Source organism: Misgurnus anguillicaudatus, chromosome 20, assembly GCF_027580225.2.
Source record: "Misgurnus anguillicaudatus chromosome 20, ASM2758022v2, whole genome shotgun sequence".
In the NCBI taxonomy this organism is placed as follows: Eukaryota; Metazoa; Chordata; class Actinopteri; order Cypriniformes; family Cobitidae; genus Misgurnus; species Misgurnus anguillicaudatus.
Genome location: NC_073356.2, coordinates 466,915 through 492,168, shown reverse-complemented (window position 1 = coordinate 492,168; position 25,254 = coordinate 466,915).

The following is a 25,254-nucleotide window of genomic DNA, read 5'->3' as shown; positions in this document are numbered from 1 at the left end:
CGTAACAAAGCATTCACATAACTCGTCTGGGCAATATACTAATGCCGCAATAGCTAGCCTGTCTGGAACCGAGCATGTATTACAGTTTTTCTCAGTCGCTTTGGTACATTTCTCGAATCATACTCACAATTTGCAAAACAGTAAGTGCATTTCTCAAAACAATTTGTACAAATAGCAAAACATCATGGATAACCTGCAAAAGCCTCTCTCTTACTCAAAATACTTAGTTCATCTCTCAAAATTAAATATCTGTGTCAATGAACGTGTCAGTGCCATCAGAATGACAAGTCCTTGTTTCATTGTGTACGTATAAGACAGTCAAATTGTTTAGTCATTTTGTCAATATAACAGTTTACTCTGAAGTGATGTTCTGATGTAAACTATGGCTAAAGTTTTGACGACAAGTATTGTAAATTGTAAGTTACACTAAGTATAAGTTATGTGTGAGTTTGATTGCAAGAGACTGGACAAAATTTACATTTACGCTTTTACTGTTTGTACTGTAATTCGTTGAAAGACCATGTAATTGCCATAAAGAAAGATAAAGACAGCACTGCAAGCACTGCATAGCATAAAGAGGGAAAAAAAACAAAAGTAGAAATGTGAACATGATAGATGTCTAAAAGATGTCTAAGCCCAAGAATAGATGATGCATATACTTTTAGAACATGTAAAAGAAATGAAAGCAAACACCTTGAACACACTTTGCTTACATGTTGGAATATCATACATCTTCAAGTTATTTTGGCAAAAATGGCATGTAACCAAATTCAATGTTATTTAGAGTAGAAGTGGGTTACTCATAGCTGGACTATATATGGTCTAAAGTTAGCAGTCATTTCAACGTCTCGTTTTTGCTTGCTGAGGACGTTCCTGTCTGTTAGAGAAAGTCAAGATTCACCTGGGAGCAACTGACCAATTCAGGACAGATTTAGAAAAAAATGTGTAATGGAAATGTATAGAAATATGTTTGACCATATCTTGTATTTTGACAACATGTTCAACCATTTTCCATGTAAAGACTTATACTATGAACTAATGCCTAAATATTGTGGGGGGTGAGACTATTCAACAGAGACCCATAATAATTCATTTTGATCAACATGACATAAGCAACTGATAATGTAGGAAAAAGCAGAGAATTGTACATAATCATTTGCATGGATGTACCAAAGCATTTGCAACTTGTTTAAAGAAATGAGAAACTGCTTTTTTGATGTGCACAAGTGACACAATGATGTGAGAATTGAACAAGTTGTTTTGAGAATTTCAATTCTGATCTGAGAAATGTACCAAAGCGACTGAGAAAAACTGTAAAACACAAAACACTGTGTGACACTTGTATTACATGCGAACAGCCCCTACGCTAATAGGATTTTGTTTCTCTCTCCCTGTCTCGTCCTCGAACCCGAGGACATTGAGACAAACAGACTCAGTTCTGGCTGCCGTGGAGGTCAACCCACCACTGATCTACTGGCCGTCCTTCAACGGGATGCCCAACCCGATGCCTGACCAACGTCCACCGACGGAACCCGTTTAATCTCCTTATCCGTTTACATACTGTTTACATCCCATATATATAACCCCGTGGAGTCAGCCGACATTGGGTTAACTTAGCACCCTCTTGTATACGAGACATTATTAAAAGTTTTACATTTTCTAAAATAACTCAAAATATGTTTGTCTGAAAAATGATGGACATATGCATCTCAGATAGCTTTGGGGTGAGTAAATCATGGGTTTAATCATTTTTGGCTGAACTACCCCTTTAACCATTTTGAATAAAATAGTTAATGTGATGTATTACTTCCATCATTCATTCTTCTTGCTAAAACGAAACGTGAGAAACTAACTATCAGCAGACAAAAAATAGTAGCATAGGCTCAGGGTTGACACCAGAGAATACAGAATGGGTTTTTGTGTTTTGTCAAATAAAGAAAATAAACAGGGTGCGCATTCAGACATTTCTGTCTCCACCAGCTGTCTCTCAAAACACGTTAAAAAAATCAGTTGAAACTCCACGAATACTCGTCACACAAACATGATACACATATGCAAAAAAACCCTGAAATGTCTACTTTTAAACAAGCTAATTATAATCGAAAACAAATATTGCCTGTTTATATAATCTGATTCTGCATTGAAGTAAAGAGAGTACTGTTTTTCATGGCTGACTTCATTATCTTTAATGCAGTCACGCCCACAGGCGGTACCCGCCGTTGACATACCGTTCAAACAATGACAAACAAAGCGTAAAGTTTTATCAGATTTAAAGACTTTACAGCATGTTTGGATGATAAAGTTTATACACACGTGAGGAATATCTTCATTTATGTCTGGACATTGAGGAAGAGAAGCGTTTATCTTTAACGTTAACTTTACCTAAGAAGAACAATGGAAGATGCACTGGAGGAGGATATATTTCTGAAGTAACTTCTATATCTTTATTTATATTTGCTATCATGTAATATGCTTATGGCTTGTGCAGTTCAGCCTACATAAGCAACCTCAGCAGACTGCATGCTTTAGATGGAAAAACTTTCGCATTGTTTACAAACGAGGACGCGTGATCTCACGTAATGGCAGATGACTGTTGTTATGCCGTACAGTGTTAGACACAGTTATTTACTTTCGTATCCTTCATGGCAACTTTCAGTAAGGCTGCACTGCAGGATCTTTTAAGTGTGTGTTGTAATATGATTCCATATATTGTTTACATACAATGCAATTCCATACATTGCCCTTTACACGCGACACCGTTTTTTATGAGCGCCGCGTTGTGTAGGCTGAGACGCGAGTACTCGCGCACATGGTCGCCATATGCAATGTGTTTTTTAAGTTCATACGCGCTTACAGAAACGAATTTAAAACATAAGCTAGACGATCGATGGGCATCTGAAAGAACAGTCATCTGGATACATATCAGTGATATTTACCCATCAGTTATGCATGTAAGGGTATTTCTGTGGACAATTTATGCTAACAGCTGCTTATAACCCTCTTACAGGTCTGCATCCCTCTCATCAGTACAAAACTATGAAGTGGAAAAACATATTCCAACTTTTTGACATAAAGTTATATGGTAACATGAGCCACATGATCAGCTCTGTTGTGTATCAGTTTCTTTGTTTATACAAGTTAAGTTTTTGAATAGGGTTTGTTTCCAAATACACAGAAAATGTCCTACTGACCTTTATTTCTATTTTTATTATATTGTTAACTTCTTAATAAACCTCAAACAAACATGTATACATTTGTCCTCACATTCTTTACTGTAGATCCCTCTCAGATTCCTGCCTAAAGGCTCATTATGCAGCTCATTATGCGAGTTTTTTGTTGGTCAGCTGTCAATCAATCCTTCTCGCATACAGCCCCTCTAAACAAAAAGTGTCTTACAATTTCTTAATCAATATATTGTTTTATGTGAGTGAGTAGGCAGAATGATTTTCACATTTTAAAGAAAAAACTCTAGACTACTAGATCCTGTTTAGAAAAGTCTTGTTATAAACATGTTTAGTATGGGTTTTGTGGACTTATATCAGTGACTTAAAAATGTTGCTTTTTCAAAAACCACGCATAAACATTTTTCTCTCAAAAATACAAACATGGAAATACATCTAGCTCATATAATATTATAGCCCAGTTTGTGCTGAACGCAGTGTTATGAGACACTTGCCATTATTATGCTTTAAAGCAACTGAAAAAAGACCTATGCTGAGTCCCAATTCGCATACTATCCATCCTAAATAGTATTCGAAACTAGAATTAGTACGTCCCAAATCGTAGTATGTTAAAATGAGTATCACAAAGATACCCAGATGGTCTACTATTTTCGGTTAGAATTCGAAGTGCAGATCAATGCACACTCTAACGGCTAATATTGCCCACAACCCATTGCGTGCAGAAAGACCACACTGACCCTCTTGCGTATTGTAGTAATACTGTGGCTGTACAAATGTTAACTTTATTAGTCCAACGAAAGAAACGTGGTGGTTACTACACTTTTACTATAGTAAAAGCATGGTTCATTTTCATCTGGGTATTTTGGAGTTATATACATAAGTATAAAAGTAAGTATAAAATACATTAAACAACAGTTATACTATAAACGTTAAATATTTTGACTTTAAAATAAGTAGCTTTCGTTACACACATTGACATGAACATCAGAACCACCCGCCTCCCAAACGACCTGTGTTTGGTTCTATGATGATGCTCTGCTTCACTCCTCAACTTGGTAGAACACATTGTAAAATGTATTGTGAAAAAAAAGGATGAGAAAAAAAGATGGGAATAGTAAATAAAATTATATTGGACATAAGTTATAAGAATGAATGAAATATTGTTAAAAGTCATGGTGTGCGTAACTAGGCAACCACGTTTTCGTTCACATTGCATGACGTCATCGAAGTATGTCCCAGAACGTGCATACTCTTTTGCTACACACTCAAAAGTATGTACATTTTCCTCACAAAAACAGTACATACTTTTAAGTCATAGTATAAATAGGCGAATTGGGACTCAGCACAAATGCATTTCACAACCTCTGCCAGTGTCCTAAAATGGTCGGACCCCGAGGGGTTTATGAGTATATGAGATTGTATTTCCAATTATTAAACCGAATGTTCGTCTTTTAACTTGTTTTAACGCATCTGGCTTTTACCAATTAGGAAACGTGTTTCCCTTGCAGAAGGTTTGTATTTCCTAAAAATTAGCTAATAAAAGACATCAAATCAAAATGTTATGTCTATATATTTACTCATACAGCAACTAGCCATGAAATTAGAGGGATTGTTACAGTCAGCCAAGATGTTGTCACAAATAAATTCCTCACTATAGTAAAACCATAACTTATCATGACGCTAAAGTGAACGACTGGATAACTCACACAAATCATAAAGACCAGTACATAACCAAATAACAGCAAAAGAAAACAATGTCACTGACATATCTAACACTAGAATGAAATATGCATTTTACCTTCAGAAGAGCTGCAGGTGACGAGAGGACCTTTTAAAACTTTTTAAGAAGGTCCTTTTATTTGTCGCAAAAGTTCTTTGTCTTGCTCAAATGCTGAGACTTTCAGGGGTACATTAATTAGAATTTAGCTTTTTTCCACCTCGGAAGGGCAATGTGAGTCAAGAAGGGCATATAGGCAGTTGCCCGGGCAACCTGAGCAACCCCCTGTGCACGTCCCTGTATGCCACGATCAAACCTTTAATGATCAGGTGTGAGCAGAGGATTCTGACATGAGCTGTGAGTTCTTCCCCTGTAACCACCACCCCTGTGCCTGATCGCAGCTTTGATGCATGATATGCTACAGGGTTGGCAGCTTTAGGAGAGGATGTACTCACAGACAGGAACTCAGTATATAACAGATGGTAATTATTAAGTTGTTCATTTAATAATTCTATCTGCTGTCCCACTGGGAGCCAATTAAACACTGGGAACATTTATTAAGCATGCATCTGTCTCATGTCAAAGTTCACCAGAGCTCAAAATGTCAAGAAATTCGTGAGAAAACGAAGAAGAAGGGAAGCATTTATGGGAAATGTGAAATCTGGTTTGTTTGAACATAGATCAGTAAGTGTTTGATATTGTTTTCAAACATACTCCACCAACATTAACCATAAAATTCATATGCTGGATTGGTTTAGCCCCTAATGCTGGGCAGTGTTGGGGGAAGTTACTTTTAAAGGTAATGCATTACAATATTCAGTACCTCCCCAAAAAAGTACCTAATTGCGTTACGTAGCCACTTTTTATGAAAAGTAATACTTACGTTACTTTTAAGTTACTTTTTCATACTTGGCTGAGGCTTGATCTCTTTTAGATTTTGCTGATGATATTATGAAGTGTAGGCGCCTCTACAGTGGATAGTGGCTGCATCTTCTCAACAATAAAGTGGCAACCAATTTGTTGAGTTCAGTCGAACTAATCGCTTTACCTGATGAACTGAAATCAAGCTTTTGTTGTTTAGCTTAAGGCAGGATGCAGGTCAGAGCCGGCCTTAAGCATCTTGTGGCCCGTTTCAATCACTAATAGGGGGCCCTGCCCACATAAAACATAAGCATAATAGAGCAAAAAAGCAATGATTCCAGTTGGTTTGCATCAATGGTATATTATTTTATTACGCGCACGTGACATTCAGCTTCACGAACAGGCAGCTCAACAGAAATGATCCAACCTTATTTAATTAAAACTATACAATTATAGTTGAAATAAGCCTCGCCCTTTCATGGACGCTAACTTCTCCGCTTAATTGATTTGCGCAGTATATTTTCAGCTGTCTGGGCTTACTTAAAAAAAACAGCTCAAACATTCTCTTAAATTTAATTAATTAACAAAAGCAAAGAAGAAAAAGTGTCTGACTGCCACTGAACTGAACTTATAAATAACGATGTGGTCCGCCTTTTTCCAGACACGTAGACAGCTCACCGGGCGGCGAGCGTAGATTTTACCTGAGCCCTGAAATCCACCCTTTTGTGTTTGAGTGCTGAGATGCCCTGATAAGTTCATCTTTGTCCAGCGATTTTGTTGCCTCGTGCTCAATTAAAATCTGAACGAGAGCTGACGGTATCTATGTTCAACAAAAAACAGTTTACATACTGTGATGCGGGAGCAAAAAAAAGAAGATTTCCAAGCCACAGTAAAAAAATCAACCCTCGTTTATCTAAAGTTCTTGGTCATTATGTTCATTTAATGGAACATTGTGTGGATGTTGCGTAGGAAAATGCAGTCATGCACAAAATATATTAAAGGCAGTCAGTAAATGCACACAGATATTAAACACATATTTTTTAATACAATGAAATACTGCATTAAGGTTAGTATAAAATCCAATCATATCATTAAAAAAACCCATTGAAATCAGCCCCTAAAAAATGTATTATTAAAAACCTGGAATCATACTTGCACAGCCATGCCTGATGAGAGAGAGCATGGTCGAATTCAAAACTGCGTTTTTGCGCCCTTGAAGGGCACTTTGGGAAGGGAACCCCGCTTAAACTCACTCCAGATAAAATGAAAATTACGTTGTTTTCATTGCTCTATTCTCCAAGTGTATTTTATCGGTCACACAATGAGACACAATTGCGCAACTCTCTGCACAGCTCTGATCTTCAAAGGGAATAGGGCATAGGGATGAGTACAATTGGTATTCTCTCCATTTGTGATGGTAAATTTGTCGGAATGAATGCGCACGGACTAACTATTAAGCTCTCGTCTAGTGATCCCAATGCTAAAGAATAATTAAACCTCTAGAATTATCCACATGTGCACGTTTTCTTAGACTTTTTATGAAGCACTGTGATGCTGCTGTAAACGATTCTACATTGATTTATAAAAATGAAAGAATTGACTTTTAAAAAACATAATTTAAATGACATATAACAAATATTAATGCAGTTCTACAGTTTTATTGTAGACTAAATAAAATACATTCATTTCATATTAATAATCCGATTTCTATCATAGGCTAAAGCGCGTATGAACGAGAAAATAAACAGCAGAAATTAATTGATTTAAAATGAAACATATGTGATTGTTTAACATCCACTGGCACTGACACTGTGATCTCCCCTGTGCAGGAATCATAGCCCCCCCGTTCAAATGTTCTTGCGCCGGGCTGGGGCTCTCCTTGGAGGGCGGGGCCCGTTTCAATTGAAACGGTTGAAACATAGCTAAGGCCGCCTCTGATGCAGGTATCATCCGGCACTCTCTCATCCAAGTCGGTAGTATTATGCTTTGCATGATGATTTTTTTAATTTGAAGTGGTGTTGCAGTTGACGAGAGTTTTTCAACTGAACTGTAGATTTACAGTTGATGACAATACCCTTCTCCTTTTCTTTGACGATTTCAAAATAATGCAAATTTTCCATCACAATAATGTCAAGCTCTGGCCTGCTATTCCCGCTCAGGTGCGCACAATACGGTTCACTTCGCATTGCGTCAGTTGCTGATGCTATGGGGGAACGTAATCCTATCACGCCGTGCATACACAACGGACTGAAGTGCCTTACCGGAGAGATACTGTATGTGGCCCTATATCCAGCATATTCACAGCTTTAAAGCAAAGTGTAACACCATATAAAATGTTAACGCGGGGTTTTAAACACACCGGGAAGCACATAACACAGCACAAGACCGGGAGATCACAGAGCGCGCCGCGCGTGTGCGAGAATTAAGTAAGTTCAGAGTCACGTTGGTGAGCTCGCTGAGCGCACCCCGATGTACACATAAAACGCATGAATGAGCGTGCATGGTTAAGCCGAGAGATCCTGCGCTCGTAGGGCAGGGACTTCTAAGCTGTAAAATTGGACAAACGTAGACGGCGAAGACCAGCCGGCCACGTTGCAGATATCAAGCATAGATACTCCTGTAAACCAAGCCCATGATGAAGCCAACTTCTCGCAGAGTGGGCTCTAACATCATAGCTCATGAGGAAGGCATGAGCCAGTGCGGTGGCTTCAATGATCCATCGTTTGCAGCGCTAAACAAAGGCTAGAGCAGACGGAACCGCCGCATCGGATTCTTGTGATGGGAACAAAGGTGGCTGAAAACCCATCAAAGCCTCGAACGGGGACATGTTGGTAAAAGAAACAGGAAGGGAATTATGAGCATATTCAACCCAGGGAAGCTGTTGGCACCAGGAACTCGGAAATTGAGACAGCGGAGCGCACGACCGAGATCCTGATAAGCCCGTTCACATTGCCCGTTGGTCTGAGGGTGATAACCTGAAGATAAGCTGGCGGTAGCGCCAATCTGTCTACAGAACTCTTGCCAAAAACGGGAAATAAATTGAGGACCCCTATCAGATACCACTTCAGAGGGCAGACCATGTAAGCGAAAGACATGTTCAATCAATATCTGGGCCGTTTACTTGGCAGAGGGCAGCTTAGAGGACCGCTGGGACAAAACGGCGCCTACCCCGACATCTGATGCATATTCCAGCCGTAGGATCTGGAATAGAAAGCACAGGCGCAGTGATAACCCGGGACTTTAACATATCAAAGGCTTCCTGAGCTTCCCTGTTCCAGCAAAAACTCTCCTTAGAGGAAGTGAGTGCTGTAAGAGGTTTAGCAATCTGACCGAAATTTCTGATGAATCGCTGATAAAAATTAGCAAAACCCAGAAATGTTTGAACCTCCTTACGCGAGTCGGGGGTTGGCCATTCGACGACCGCTTTGATTTTAGCCGGATCAGGACGAATCTCCCCTACGGCAATGACAAAACCCAGGAACGAAACCGACTTCCTATGAAACTCGCACTTCTCCGCCTTAACATAAAGCTGATTCTCAAGTAAGTGTCGTAAGACCCTGCGAACATGCTGAGTGTGTGCCTGCATAGAAGGGGAAAAGATGAGAATGAGAAAAAACGGCGAACACGACATGACAAGACTAAATCAACATAACAATGACGAACTCGCAAGGAGCAACAAAACACAGAGAGCTTAAAGGAATAGTCTACTCATTTTCAATATTAAAATATGTTATTACCTTAACTAAGAATTGTTGACACATCCCTCCACCATCTGTGCGCGCGCACGCAAGCGCCGGAGCGCGCCGCGACGCTTCGATAGCATTTAGCTTAGCCCCATCAACGTTTTTCCTATTTAAGACGAGTAGTTATACGAGCAAGTTTGGTGGTACAAAATAAAATGTAGTGCTTTTCTAAGCGGATTTAAAAGAGGAACTATATTTTATGGCGTAATAGCACTTTTGGGAGTACTTCGACTCGCCTGAAAAGTCCGCTCCCCTTCTCCCTCTCATAATGGGAAAGGGAGGGTGTTACTGCGCCGAGACGAAGTACTCCCATAAGTGCTATTACGCCATACAATATAGTTCCTCTTTTAAATCCGCTTAGAAAAACGCTACGTTTTATTTTCTTGCTCGTATAACTACTCGTCTTAAATAGGAAAAACGTTGATGTGTTTGGTCACTTCTAACTTTATCACTAAATGGTACCATTAAATGAATGGGGCTAAGCTAAATGCTATCGAAGCATCGCAGCACGCTCCAGCGCTTACGTGCACGCACACAGATGATAGAGGGATGTATCAACAATTCTTAGTTAAGGTAATAACATATTTTAATATTGAAAATGAGTAGACTATTCCTTTAAATACCAAACGAATGGGGAGACAAATGAGAAACAGGTGGGTGTCGCAGGTGAATGAAATCAGTGATGATGAGATCACTCCGGTGGCAGACGCGCACGTGAGAACTGTCAAAACACAAAACACACATACACAGAACAAAAACAAAAGAAACAGAACAGTCGAAAGACCAAAGTCATGACAGGGGATGCATATACAGTAGGTAATATTATAGTGCACAGGTCGGTGAGCTTCCCAAGCGCGCCGTAAATGTGTACTGACAATAAATTGCACGGGCACAGGTGAACACTTGATTACATAGTGAATGCATATAGATGAATCGGAGTGTTATAGTGCACAGGTCAGCAAGATTCTTGAGCGCGCCGTCATGTGTCCTGATAATAAATTGTGCGCACACAGGTGAACCCTTCAGTGCACCGTGAATGCATATAGATAAATCAGTGCACAGAACGCGCCGTGAATGTGTACAGATATGATTGATGAACGTAATGGTGGGTACCCAACGCACCGTGAACGTACACAGATGAACAACAACAGTGTGTATGTGTCACAAATGAATAACACAGCCGTGTATACAGGTGAGCTTCTCCAAGCGCAACTTTAGTGTATACCGAAATCTTATAGCGTGCATAGGTGAGCTTCTCTAAGCGTACAGTTGACGCATATAATTAAAAACCATATCGTGCATACAGGTGAGCTTACAAGGGACCTTTAAATGCAACAAACCCCAGTAGCGCGCAAGGCAGGGATGTCGAAGCTGTAAAATTTACAACGTGGACAGCGAGGACCAACCGGCCATGTCACCAATGTCAAAATGAGAAACCTCTAAGACTATGCCCGAGGTAAAGCTAATCCACACATGGAGAAGGTTTAACCACGAGTGAGCATCATTGTTAAAGGAGGTGATAAGTTTAACGATTCTTCATAGATTAGGGTAGGGAAGCATACGGCGCGCGGCGCTGAAAACTTTCTTGTATCTTATTTTTAGTTAGGTAAGCGGGATTAAATAGTCAGTTGGGTTTTTAGGGGTCAAGCACCGAAGGTGCTGTGACACCTATTGGAATTGTTAGTATTATTATTAGGGGTCAAGCACCGAAGGTGCTGTGACACCTATTGGAATTGTTAGTATTATTACTATTATTCTGCTGCTTCTTCTTCTTAGCCATAGGCGTCTATGGCAGCCCTATGAACCGTACATAGGAAAATGATGAAATTTGGCACAGTTGTAGTGGTGGTCTTAAAAAGTCATGTGACCAAAAATGGGGTCTCTATTACTAACTCTATAGCGCCACCAGCAGTGCAAAAATTCAATGTTCAAATGGTTATAACTGCTGATCCGCTTAATCTATGAAAATTCTACTTAGTACACGTGATTGCTCTCCTCATGCTTGTTGTTTTTAATACCTTACAGTAAAACTCCACCCATTACAGTAGTGGCCATTTTGAAATGTACAGTATTCCGTTTATTCGCTACTCCTCCTACAAATTTGGTTCAATTGTTATGAAATTTGGCATAGGTGAACTTTGGAGTGAGCCGCACAGAAATGACCGAACCGAATTTTGATATTTATCTTTGTTCAAAAGTAATAAATGCGCAAACTTAACGAGGTTGACGCAAAAATGGTTCTGAAGCTGTAGCTCGGTCATTCTTTGATCAATTGAAATGAAATTTGGTACACTTCATGTGGACCATGAACTTGGGGTTCATGCCAAATTTGGTGACAGCGCCACCTATGGGTCATGAGATATGAAAATAGGCTATTTTTGCCCATAACTTCTGAACTGTTTGTCAGAAAATTATAATCTTGATGTCTATGGATTGCTTACCTCATGCCGCATCTGTCGATGTGTATTATGCCGGGTTTGACCGAACCGCCTGTCCGCCATTTTGAAATTTCACATAATTTGTTATATTTTTTAAACTGTTGGACATATCTGCGCAAAAAGTAGTAAGGAGCTTCGACATGATGTCCTGAAGGTACCTGGGAAGTCAGAGTACAGCGCCACCTAGGGGTTATAAACTAGAACAGTTCTTATGGAACTGCTTATAACTTCTGAATACTTTGTCTGATATTAATTTCTTTGTGAAATTGTATTCACTGGTTTATGCCGATTGCAACGATACCTCGTTTGTCATTTTCCAACATTGTGTTCATGTGCTATTGTAAAGCATATGGTAGATGATTTTTTCGCTACTCCTTTTACAAATTTTGTTTATTTTATGCCAGGTTCTGCTCGTATAATGTTTGGAGCAATCCGCACAGAAATGACCGAACAGATTTTTGATATTCTGTTCTCTTTCTTAGAAATACCACTCCAAAGTTGACCGTGCCTGTGACGTTGTCTATTTGTCATAGTAAATTAATGTGACTTTATATTACATTGTATAGCATTACTATACAGAATGATGTTCTTGTCTTCAATCTCATTTGAGCTTTTTGATTCTCATATACATTGTATTTCTGATAGTTCTGCTCTGCACTGTCAGTTCTGCATCTGTGTTGATTGGCACATGTCAGTCCTTGAAGCACCTAAGCTGTTTTTTTGCTGCCCCTTGAGCTGTGTTAACTGAGTTGCGCATCTGGTTAATCACATGCCATGAGATTCTGAGGTCATGGGTTCGAATCCCATGTGCAGTGGTATTTTGTTTTGTGATTCTCATACTATACATTGTATTTCAGTTATTTGTGCTCTCTGTTGTCATTTCTACACTTTTGGTAATTGCTGGATATCAATGTTTATAGCTGTAAAGCTGTATTCTATAGCTTGGACACACCAACTCAGTGGTTTAATTGTTTACTCAGTGGCGCATGCGGTTAGTGCCGTGCTTTGGGAACCTGAGGTCATGGGTTTGAATCCCAGCTCTTACTTTCACTTATTGAGATTTCCTTTTGTGTTCCCTTTAACACGTTCTTCTCGACCTGTCTGGTTTTCCACACGTGTTATATTTTTGCCATCTTTTCTTTTGTCGCTCCACACTGCAGTGGTTCTGCTCTGCATTTGATTTGCTTCTGGTTCGGGCTCTGTATTGCGTGCTTTCTGCGCTTTGCGCATTTGCTGCGTCGTGTGGTTTTTGCTGTGCTTTGGGTGCTCATTGCGCTGAAGGTGCTTGACCCCGCAATTGCTGCTTGCAGCTATATTTTCTTTGTGAAATTGTATTCACTGGTTTATGCCGATTGCAACGATACCTCGTTTGTCATTTTCCAACATTCTGTTCATGTGTTATTGTAAAGCATATGGTAGATGATTTTTTCGCTACTCCTTTTACAAATTTTGTTTATTTTATGCCAGGTACTGCTTGTATAATGTTTGGAGCAATCCGCACAGAAATGACCAAACAGATTTTTGATATTCTGTTCTCTTTCTTAGAAATACCAGTCCAAAGTTGACCGTGCCTGTGACGTTGTCTATTTGTCATAGTAAATTAATGTGACTGTATATTACATTGTATAGCATTACTATACAGAATGATGTTCTTGTCGCCAATCTCATTTGAGCTTTTTGATTCTCATATACATTGTATTTCTGATAGTTCTGCTCTGCACTGTCAGTTCTGCATCTGTGTTGATTGGCACATGTCAATCCTTGCAGCACCTAACCTGTTTTTTTGCTGCCCCTTGAGCTGTGTTAACTGAGTTGCGCATCTAGTTAACCATATGCCATGAGATTCTGAGGTCATGGGTTCGAAGCCCATGAGCGTGGGTTTTGTCTTGACTAATTTGTTGTTTGAGTTATCTGATTCTGTTATTCATATGTTTTATTTCTGATCAGTGGTGTCATATTTGCACCTTCAGTGATTGCCATATGTCAATGCGTGTATCTGTAAGCTCTTTTCTGCTGCCACTTGAACCATGTCAACTGAGTGGCCTATCTAGTTAATTACATGCCATGAGATTCTGAGGTCATGGGTTCGAATCCCATGAGCGTGGGTTTTGTCTTGACTAATTTGTTGTTTGAGTTATCTGATTCTGTTATTCATTGTATGTTTTATTTCTGATCAGTGGTGTCATATTTGCACCTTCAGTGATTGCCATATGTCAATGCGTGTATCTGTATTCTCTTTTCTACTGCCACTTGAACCATGTCAACTGAGTGGCGCATCTAGTTAATCACATGCCTTGAGAATCTGAGTTCTTGGGTTCGAATCCCGCAAGGGGCATGTATTAAGTTCTACTATTAAAGTTTTGTTCTCTCTCACCAATTCTTCTCAACCTGTCTGTGGTTCACATATGTTCTATTTTTGCCGTGTTTGGCGTTGTTGCTCTGCACTGCGGTGGTTCTGCTCTGTGATTGCTGTGCCTTGTGTTCTTGATGCACCTTGGGTGCGTTGTATGTTGCTTGCTGTGCTTTGGGTGCTCATTGCGCTGAAGGTGCTTGACCCCGCAATTGCTGCTTGCAGCTATATTGTTATATTTAATTTCTTTGCTTTGGCGTCACCAACGTCTCATTTTCTCTGTTCAAATTTGTTTGGTTTAATTGTCCATTTACTATATTATTTCACTTCTTAATAAATTTTCACTTAACTGTCAATTTTTGTTGTTGCATTTTCTTTTGCCCACACACTTCATTAAATTACCACAAAAACTAAATAAATGTTGCTCCTTTTACCTGGACATTATATCAAAGGTCGTAATTTGATGGGGGCTCGTCCGGGATACTAATTTATCCAAATTATGGTGATTGTGGTAATTTTGTGGTTTGTTGTGGCAAGGAACAATGCTTTAATTCGAGTATGTGGCAGCATAGGAATCGCTTATGCGGTTTAGTGGCGTTCTGGATTGCGTTGATTGCGTTCATGGGGAAGTTCAATTTTGAAGATTTTTTAACTAGCCCATCTTTAATACAGATTGACTTATGTAGGAAAAAGGATTTGAAGCAGATAGCAGATCACTTTCAGATTCAATTGAGTACACAGGCTCGTAAAAAAGAGTTAAAGCGATCTTGCGTTTGAACGAGTTGCAGGTGTTGCCTACATCAAATATGGAGGGTGGTGGTGACGACGTGAGTGGCGTGGCTCAGGAGCAGTTTAGTTCTGGGGAGGAGGATAAGCAGAGTGGCGGAGCCGATGCTGAAGCAGAGGCGGAGGCCGAAGCTAAGGCTGGCTTACCACCGTTTGATCCTTTTACACCCAGTTCTGTTGGTTCACGGGAAGGAGCCCGACTAAAAGTCCGTATGGCCCGTTTGCAATATGAAGCACAAGAGAGAGCCCAGACGCGCCAAGCTGAATTGAACTTGAAATTGGAAATACGAAAGCTGGAAATTGAGGCTGAGAAGGAGGTAAAGCTGAAGCAACTTGAGTTGGATGCGTTTAAAAATGCTACCGGCTCAGGTGTACAGCAGGACACCGCTCAAGCCAATTTTCCTTCACCGCATGGTGGTTTATCACCCGACACTTTTGACGTGAGTAAACACATTGCACTTGTTCCTCAATTTAGAGAAACCGAAGTAGATACTTACTTCAGTGCGTTTGAACGCATCGCCATTTCACTTCGTTGGCCTAAAGAGGTTTGGTCATTGCTTTTGCAATGTAGGTTATTTGGTAAAGCGCAAGAAGTTTGTTCTACGTTATCAATTGAAGAGAGTCTGAAATATGAATCTGTAAAATCTGCTATCTTGCGAGCGTATGAGTTGGTCCCAGAGGCTTATAGACAACGTTTTCGGAAACACAAAAAGAGTCCTACACAAACATTTGTGGAGTTTGCTAGGGAGAAGGGAGCCTTGTTTGATAAATGGTGTTCTGCTAGTAAGGTAGATGATTTTGATTCCTTAAGAGAGCTGATGCTGTTGGAGGAATTTAAGGATTGTTTAGCGGAACGCATAGTTGTGTATCTTAATGAGCAGAAAGTGACTACTTTGTCGCACGCAGCCGTACTTACGGATGAGTTTAATTTAACTCACAAGAATGTATTTTCTTCTACATGTCCTGAAAAGTTACAGACAGACACTTCGCAATCTCAAACGTCACGTTCAAAATGTAGCTCTGCTAATAAAGAAGAGCGTGAATGCTTTTACTGTCACAAGAAAGGGCATGTTATCGCTGATTGTTTGGCGTTGAAACGAAAACAGCAACTACCACCAAAAAGCGTTGGGTTTGTTAAAACTGTTAAGTCCGCAGTCGAAGTACAACCTGTAGAGAAATTTGACGAAAGTTACCAACCTTTTGTGTCAAATGGGTTAATATCTCTGTCAGGAAAAAGTGCAGACCAGAAAGAGATAAAAATACTCAGGGACACTGGTGCTATGCAATCTTTTATTGTGGCAGGTAAATTACAATTATCTGATGATACTGTCTGTGGCTCTAGTGTGATTGTGCAGGGAATTGAGATGGGTTGCGTGAAGTTTCCGCTTCATCGAGTGCACTTACAGAGTGAATTGTGCACTGATTTTGTAAGGGTCGCTGTATGTCCTTCTCTTCCTGTGAAAGGTGTGGATTTTATTCTCGGAAATGACCTAGCAGGTGGAAAAATAATGCGTGTTGTTGAGGTTGTCGATAAACCAGATACGTTATGTGACTCACTGTCTGAAGCTTACCCTGATATTTTCCCAGCCTGTGCCGTTACCCGTGCTCAGTCACGAAAAGTCGGTGATGTAGTGGATATGTCTACTTCATTCATGTGTCCACTGTTGTCAGGTGATGCATTGGATATGAATCTTGAAACGAGAAATTGTTCAAAAACTGAAGACCTAGGTGAGATGAAGTCAGATGCAGAAATGCTTAACTTGCCAGTGTCACGGGAGAAAATTTTCACTGCGCAAAAAGAGGATAAAACTCTTGCGACTTGTTTTAATTCTGCTATTTCACTTGATGTGGCTAATGATAAGAAATGTGCTTACTTCCTAAATAATGACTTACTGATGCGAAAGTGGTGTGCTAACGCTGACGAGATTTTAGACTGGAATATTGTATATCAAATTGTGGTTCCGTTTCCCTATCGTCAACACGTTTTGTGCTTGGCTCATGATCACCAGCTAGCTGGTCACCTAGGAGTTACAAAGACATACAATAGGATTTTGAGACACTTTTTTTGGCCTGGGTTGAAGAAAGATGTTGTTTGCTATTGCCGTACTTGTCATACTTGTCAGGTTATTGGAAAGCCAAGTCGAAAAATTCCACCCGCGCCTTTATCTCCAATACCTGCGATGGGAGAACCATTCGAACATGTGTTGGTGGACTGTGTTGGTCCATTACCAAAAACGAAGTCTGGTAATCAGTTTTTATTAACTGTTATGTGTATGGCCACCCGATTTCCCGAGGCGATTCCACTAAGAAAAATTACTGCACCTGTTGTTTGTAAGGCATTGGTGAAGTTCTTTTCTACATTCGGACTTCCAAAGATAATACAAACTGATCAAGGTACAAATTTTTTATCAAAACTTTTTAAACAAGTACTGGAAACCTTGAACATTTCGCACCGAGTCTCAAGTGCATACCACCCGCAGAGTCAGGGCGCACTTGAGAGGTTTCACCAAACCCTTAAGTCGATGTTAAGGAAATATTGTCATGATACCGTTAAAGACTGGGATGAGGGGATTCCTTTAGTTTTATTTGCCGTAAGAGAGACTACTCAGGAATCTCTCGGATTTAGCCCCGCTGAGCTTGTGTTCGGACATCAAGTTAGAGGTCCATTAAAAGTTCTTAAAGATCACATCTTAGAGCCTACACGGAGTTCACAGACAAATGTATTGGATTATGTATGCACTTTTCGGGAACGTCTTCATACTGCTTGGTCGTTGGCTAAAGAGTCGCTTGTGAGTGCTCAAAAAAATATAAAGCACAAATATGATAGGCAGGCGGTAGCGCGATCATTTCAACCTGGTGATGAAGTGCTTGTGTTGTTACCTGTGGCAGGATCATCTTTGTCTGCTCGTTTCTGTGGTCCATATGTTGTGAAAAAGAAGATGAGTGAAACTGATTATATGTTGTGCACACCTGACCGAAAACGTAAAACCCGTGTTTGTCATCTTAACATGTTAAAAGCTTACGTCAGAGAGTCGTCAATGTCAACGACAAGTGCAGCAGAGACTGCAGGGCCCGCTGTCTCGTCTGTTGCGATAGCCGTGGATTTGACGCCACCGTCTGATATGTTGGATGCGGATACAGATGGTGTGGTGTTTCGTCATGATTTTCAGCAGACTGCAAGGTTAGAAAATTCTGAGATTTTGAAAGATCTTTCCTCATATCTTTACCATTTAACTGTGACTCAGAGAATAGACATTGTGAAGTTACTCAGTGATTTTAAATGTTTATTTGGTGATGTTCCTACGCAAACAAATGTTCTGAAACATGACATTAATGTGGACGGTGCCCGACCTATCAAGCAACATGCCTACCGCGTAAATTCATTGAAACGATCGGTTATGCGTAAGGAGGTTGAGTATTTGCTGGAGAACAATTTGGCTAAGCCAAGTTGCAGTCCCTGGTGTTCTCTGTGTTTATTGGTCCCAAAACCTGACGGTACATTCAGATTTTGTACAGATTACCGTAAAATAAATGCTGTGACTGTACCGGATAGTTACCTGTACCTCGCATGGAAGATTGCGTTGACAATATTGGGTCTGCACGTTTCGTTACAAAACTTGATATGTTGAAAGGGTACTGGCAAGTTCCGCTCACTTCACAAGCTTCCGATATTTCAGCTTTTGTAACACCAGATAATTTCCTGCAATATACAGCAATGGCTTTGGATTAAGGAACGCTCCCGCAACTTTCCAGCGTCTCGTTAATATTGTTTTACGTGATGTGCCAAACTGCAATGCATACCTCGATGACTTGGTGTTGTATTCGTTGAACTGGAAAGAACACATTTGTTTGTTGAGAACTGTATTTGAACGACTGATGAAAGCAAACTTGACACTAAATTTAGCAAAATGTGAATTTGGTAAAGCAACTGTTACTTACCTTGGAAAAGAGGTCGGCCAAGGCCAAGTTCGACCAGTAGCCGCTAAAGTCACGGCTATAACAAATTTTCCCATTCCTACGACCCGGAGAGAATTGCGAAGATTTTTGGGTATGGCAGGCTATTACCGTAGCTTTTGTAAGAATTTTTCAACGGTAGTGAGTCCTCTTACTTCACTACTTAGCCCGACGAAATTTTACGTGTGGTCTGCTGAGAGCCAGCATGCTTTGGAGTCAGTTAAAACCTTGATGTGTAATGCACCTGTTTAAATGGCACCGGACTGTACAAAGTGTTTTAAACTAGAGGTGGATGCAAGTTCTGTGGGTGCGGGTGCTGTTCTTATACAGGAGGATGAGAATGGTATCGAACATCCAGTTAGTTATTATTCTCGGAAGTTTAATAAACATCAGTTGAACTATTCAACGATTGAAAAGGAAGCTCTTGCTTTATTGCTTGCGTTACAACACTTTACCTTGGTTCCAGTAGCTTACCAGTGGTGGTATATACAGATCACAATCCTCTTGTGTTTTTGACTCGCATGTACAATCAAAATCAGCGCTTAATGCGCTGGGCTCTTATTGTCCAGAGTTTTAATCTTGAGATTAAACATAAAAAGGGTTCGGAAAATGTGTTGGCTGATGCTCTCTCGAGAGTATGATGTACTTCAAATATGATGTACTTGTTATTTTCACAAAACTAGTTTGTTCTTAAGTGTGGGAGTGTTACGTTCCTCTAATGTTTTGTGGAAGCGCTTGGTTTTTTCTCTCTCTCTTTCTCTCCCTCTGTCACCTCTTAGGAAATCCCTAATACTGATTGGCAAAGAGACTGCCAATCATCATTGGCGTCGGCCTATCGCCGTAATGATCTCCAGCTGGCAGAGTTTAAAAGATGGGATTTCGACGCTAGAAGGGAGCGCCCTTCTCTTTGCACTAAACCTGTTGTTGTTACTTGTTTTGATGTTAAGTGTTTAGAATTGTTACCTATGTTACCTTTGTTGTTGGAAATAGCACTTTTACGCTGTCTTTATGAGCAGTGGCTCTAGTTGTTTCTCTGGGTTAAACCAGAGGAGGTGAGACAGGTAAGAGGTCGCGCGACTTCCATCGCACTCACGCAGGTAACTCGTTTGTATAACACACTAGGTAAGAGGTGACTGCCACCCCCTGTATGTTTTATTTTTCATAGATTAGGGTAGGGAAGCATACGGCGCGCGGCGCTGAAAACTTTCTTTCCTTGTATCTTATTTTTAGTTAGGTAAGCGGGATTAAATAGTCAGTTGGGTTTTGTTATATTTAATTTCTTTGCTTTGGCGTCACCAACGTCTCATTTTCTCTGTTCAAAATTGTTTGGTTAATTGTCCATTTACTATATTATTTCACTTCTTAATAAATTTTCACTTAACTGTCAATTTTTGTTGTCGCATTTTTTTTTGCCCACACACTTCATTGAATTACCACAAAAACTAAATAAATGTTGCTCCTTTTACCTGGACATTATATCAAAGGTCGTAACAGAGAGAGAAACGCTTCCATTAGCAGGTGACAAATTGTTCTGTCAATGAAGTCAAAAATTGTTATTCTTATGTAGCTTTATAGTTACTGGATTAGCCTTCAGCAAACATGTTTGCCTATTTTTGGATAAGAGAAGTTAAAGTATCATTGTCAAAATTTGTTATGTTGCAGTTTCAAAATGACAATACCAGTGTTGGGTAAGTTACTCAAAAAAGTAATTAATTACTAGTTACTAATTACATCTTCAATCATGTAATTAAATTACTTTACAAATTACTCCAAAAAGTATTTAATTATTACTAATTACTTTCTAAATCCTATTTAGTACATGATACAAGGATAGGCTTGAAATAGCTCGAAGAAACAATATATAAAAGTACATCAATTTTTCTGGTCCCACTTTAGGGTTCATTTCTCTTTATTAATTAACTATTAACTACTTTTGCCTCAATACACTCCAACTACTGCTTATTAATACTAAAGTAGTTGTTTATTTTAAGTATTTGTAGAAATGGAGAGGGTTAAGGGTGTAGAATAAGGTTTTGCAGAATCAGGCATTAATATGTGCTATTTAAGTAGGCCTACTAAAAAACAGTCAACATCTCAGTAATATTAATGCTAATAATCAACCACTTAATAGTGAGAGTTGTAAACTAAAACCATGTTAAATCCACTATTTATTATAGTATACATAATTGTTCTACAGTCCATAGACAGTATTTAGTTACAGCAGAAGTAACTGTAATTCGATTACAAGAAAAATAAGAGTAATCCCTTACATTACTTTTTCAAGTAATTAAATTACAGTAACAAATTACTTAGTAACTAGTTACACCCAACACTGGACAATACAGAGAACACTTAGATTAAAAAATAGTTTATAAAGCTGCCGTAAATGGAGAAAAAATATCAACAGGGGACCAAGCTTTGAAACCCCTAGATTTGGGCTAAGCCCCCAATGTCTACAATGTCTGGCTTCGCCCCTGCTCGGAAGATCTTGCAGCATATAAATTTGAATAAAAATCCACAGCCCTTTTACGCATCACAACTGGGGCCTCATTTATAAAATGCTGCGTAAAAAACATCCTACATTTGATCTTATGATCATTTATCAAAAATGCATACGTGTGATTCATAAACCGAACGTACGCGCAGAAAACGCGCGTACCCCTTAAATCGCAAATGAACCTGAACCAAAGAGCCTGAACTTGTGCGCGCAGCCAAGCAGTTTCAGATCTCCGCCTTTAAACAATGCCTAATTAATGGACTTATAAAAGAGCGCTTGTCAATGTTTAAACCCAATTTCAAACAGCAAGAATGGTTTATATTTCCAAAAACCTGCAGCAACCAGACAAGCAAAAGTGCGTACGTCTGCTCAGACCCTGACGTGGCGCTAAGCACTTTTCCATGTCAAAAGACAGTTTTTATAAATATGAACTTTGCCATATATTTTTGCGTACGCACACTTTACGATCAAATCTGTGCGTACGCATGCTTTATAAATAAGGCCCCTGGGTCTGATGTATGACATCCATTATTGTCCTTTAAAATATGCGTTTGCTTTTCTTGACTTTTTTTCCGCTCCAAGTAAAAAAAAAGAGGAAGGTCCATCCACATTTGTAAAGTTCGTAGCCTTTAATGACAAAGTATTATGCTTAATTTCATTTTTAGCTGAGCTGCTGTCATATTTTTGTCCATGGGATTGCATCTGCATGTAAATGAATATAATAACGTACAGTCCTCAGTTTATTTACTTCGGATATTTTAATTGTGATGAAAAATTAAATGTACGCATTTACTAGAGTAGCAATTTACAGAAACAACTTTTTTCTTTAAAATATATGCTCCTAGTTGCATTACACTTGCAGTAACACCTTCAATTTTAGTAGTAAAAATGATTAAGACCTCTTTGTCACGTGCTGTTGCCATGGTAAATCGTAATATCTGAGCTCCATTGATGATGGCTTTTCATTGTGGCTGTGCACGCGCTTAAGTCAGAGTCAACCTACTCAGAGTCGATTGAACTAACTCAGATCAGCTTTTCTGTAACCGAAAACTCAGAGTTTACTATCTCAGAGTAAGTCAACTCAGAGTTCAAGTTTAAACTCAGAGTTGGTTGAACCTCCTTATTGAAACAGGCCCCAGGTGATACTCTTTGCTTAGTTACTCCCAATGGTTGAGTTCGTTTACTCACACTTGCTGAGGCTTCCAGGCTATCCACATCGAAAACAGCAACTGTCTTCAACTTAGCCGACCTAGTGACTCGCTTTAGCGACGCTTCTTCGCCCAGTTCATCCAACTCCGATTCCTCCGTGGCAATAACAGCACGACAGCACAGCACAACACAACACTACAGCAACAAAGCACCCCGTTTGTATTTCCAAAGTCCCTTTTATAATCCTTCCTTTCTCCTCTTCAGCCAATCACTAACCGCTGTGTTAATTTTACGCACCTGTGTCTCATCTGGCTTGATTTGTTGTCGAAAAGACTACAGGAAGTTCCGGGGTTTCTGGTAAGTCGTCCGGGCGGAAACTATCTCCGGGCGGAACCAACCTTCTTGAATTTAGGTTCCGCCCACGGAAAAAGGTCACACCGTGACATCCTCCCCCGCCAAAATCGTTCTAGTCCCTAGAACATCATCTCGTGGTCCACTCAAACAAGGGTGAACCTTTGAAGAGGCTCCACACAAAGATAGTTATTTCTCACAGTCGTCAGCCCAACAACCCCTCGTCGCAAGCATTGATCGTAAATTGGTCTACTCACTTCAACCGCTCAGATGCTTCACCACTGCCCATCCACTCGTCAAGGGAAGGTTTCAAGGGAAGGTTTCGTCACTTCACGCTCCAGGAAATCCCAACTTACAATTTTCTTCAACCCACACTCCACCGACCTCAACGGCTAGAATCTCCTCACAACTCCTCTGGCCTCGAAGTGGCTTCTGTCGACATGAGCACAGCACGACACTGCAAGCTTTTTGGTATACACACACAAATAAAGACAAAACTCACCCACAGCACTACACACACACTTCGTGAACTATGGACGGAGCCAGAACTCGACCCGGGCCCGCCGTGTGGTTGGTTGGGTGGTTTTTCTTGGTGGAGGGGAAGAAGCGGATAGGAGATGGACACAGGGCCCCCTGTGGTGATTCTGATGCCTTGTGGCAACTCACAACACAGGATCAGGCTTCTGCAGTCGAGTGAATTGTTCACGCAGTCTTAGCGTAAAAGCTCTGATAGGTTGACGGGGGCCTTGTTTACAATTAAAGAACTGTGCTCTCAATACAGCAACGGGGGTGGCATCGCCATACTGTTCGGTAAGGAACTGGAAAATGGTCTGGGCGGTGGCTCGAACGGCTTCAGGGGCGGCCTGAACTTCACGTCGGGCTTCTCCTTCGAGTGAAATAATCACGAACTGTTGTTGTTAGGCGGCACTCAGCCCCTGAAGGCCAGCCAGGTACTCAATCTGGGCTTTCCACTCGGATAGGCGTACTTCTGACTCTGCTCCGCCATATTTCTGTACCCAGGGGTTTCCCAGGAATACGGGCATGACACAAATTCATTCACAAGGAATGAATTATAATTAAAACAAATCTTTATTAAATTACTTAAAATCAACGGGGGAAGGGGAAAGGGCAATTTAAAACAACAGTTCCTTCGCGCCTCCAGACGGGGCTTCCAGGGGGACTGGGTCCTTGGGGTTTGTTCTCTTGAACCCGTGGCGCTCTCCCCTTCTCCTGGAGGCAAAATCAGAGAAAGTTATTACTACACTGTATGCCAGTACTAATACCGGCCTTCTCCTTTGTCCTACAGGTTCGTGTTGCGAGCAGAGATGCGTACTGCAAGGCTGGGACATTTCTTCCTTTTTCCTGGTTCATGCTATAAGCAAAGGTAAGTGTTACACAAGACTGGGGCTCTCTTCCTTTTCTAGGTTTGTGCTGTAAGCAAAGGTAAGCGTTACACAAGACTGGGACTTTTTCTTCCTTTTCTAGGTTCGTGCTGTAAGCAAAGTTAAGTATTACACAAGGCTGGGGTTTTTTCTTCCTTTTCTAGGTTCGTGCTGTAAGCAAAGGTAAGTGTTACACAAGACTGGGACTTTCTTCCTTTTCTAGGTTCGTGCTATGAGCAAAGGTAAGTGTTACACAAGGCTGGGGATTTTTCTTCCTTATTTCCTCTTTACTCGAGGGTGGTGGACTTAACAACGTGGAGGTTTGCACAATGTGCTTTGACTTACGGCCTCCAAAAGGGCAGGGGGGGACGTCGAGGACAACGGTGTTAGAGCCGAACGCTTCCCTTGTTCTTCCTCCACTCTCAGTATCGGGGACACGGAACAGGGGCGAACCTTTGAAGAGGCTCCACACAAAGATAGTTATTTCTCACAGTCGTCAGCCCAACAACCCCTCGTCGCAAGCATTGATCGTAAATTGGTCTACTCACTTCAACCGCCCAGATGCTTCACCACTGCCCATCCACTCGTCAAGGGAAGGTTTCGTCACTTCACGCTCAAGGAAATCCCAACTTACAATTTTCTTCAACCCACACTCCACCGACCTCAACGGCTAGAATCTCCTCACGACTCCTCTGTCCTCAAAGTGGCTTCTGTCGACATGAGCACAGCACGACACTGCAAGCTTTTTGGTGTACACACACAAATGAAGACAAAACTCACCCACAGCACTACACACACACTTTGTGAACTATGGACGGAGCCAAAACTCGACCCGGGCCCGCCG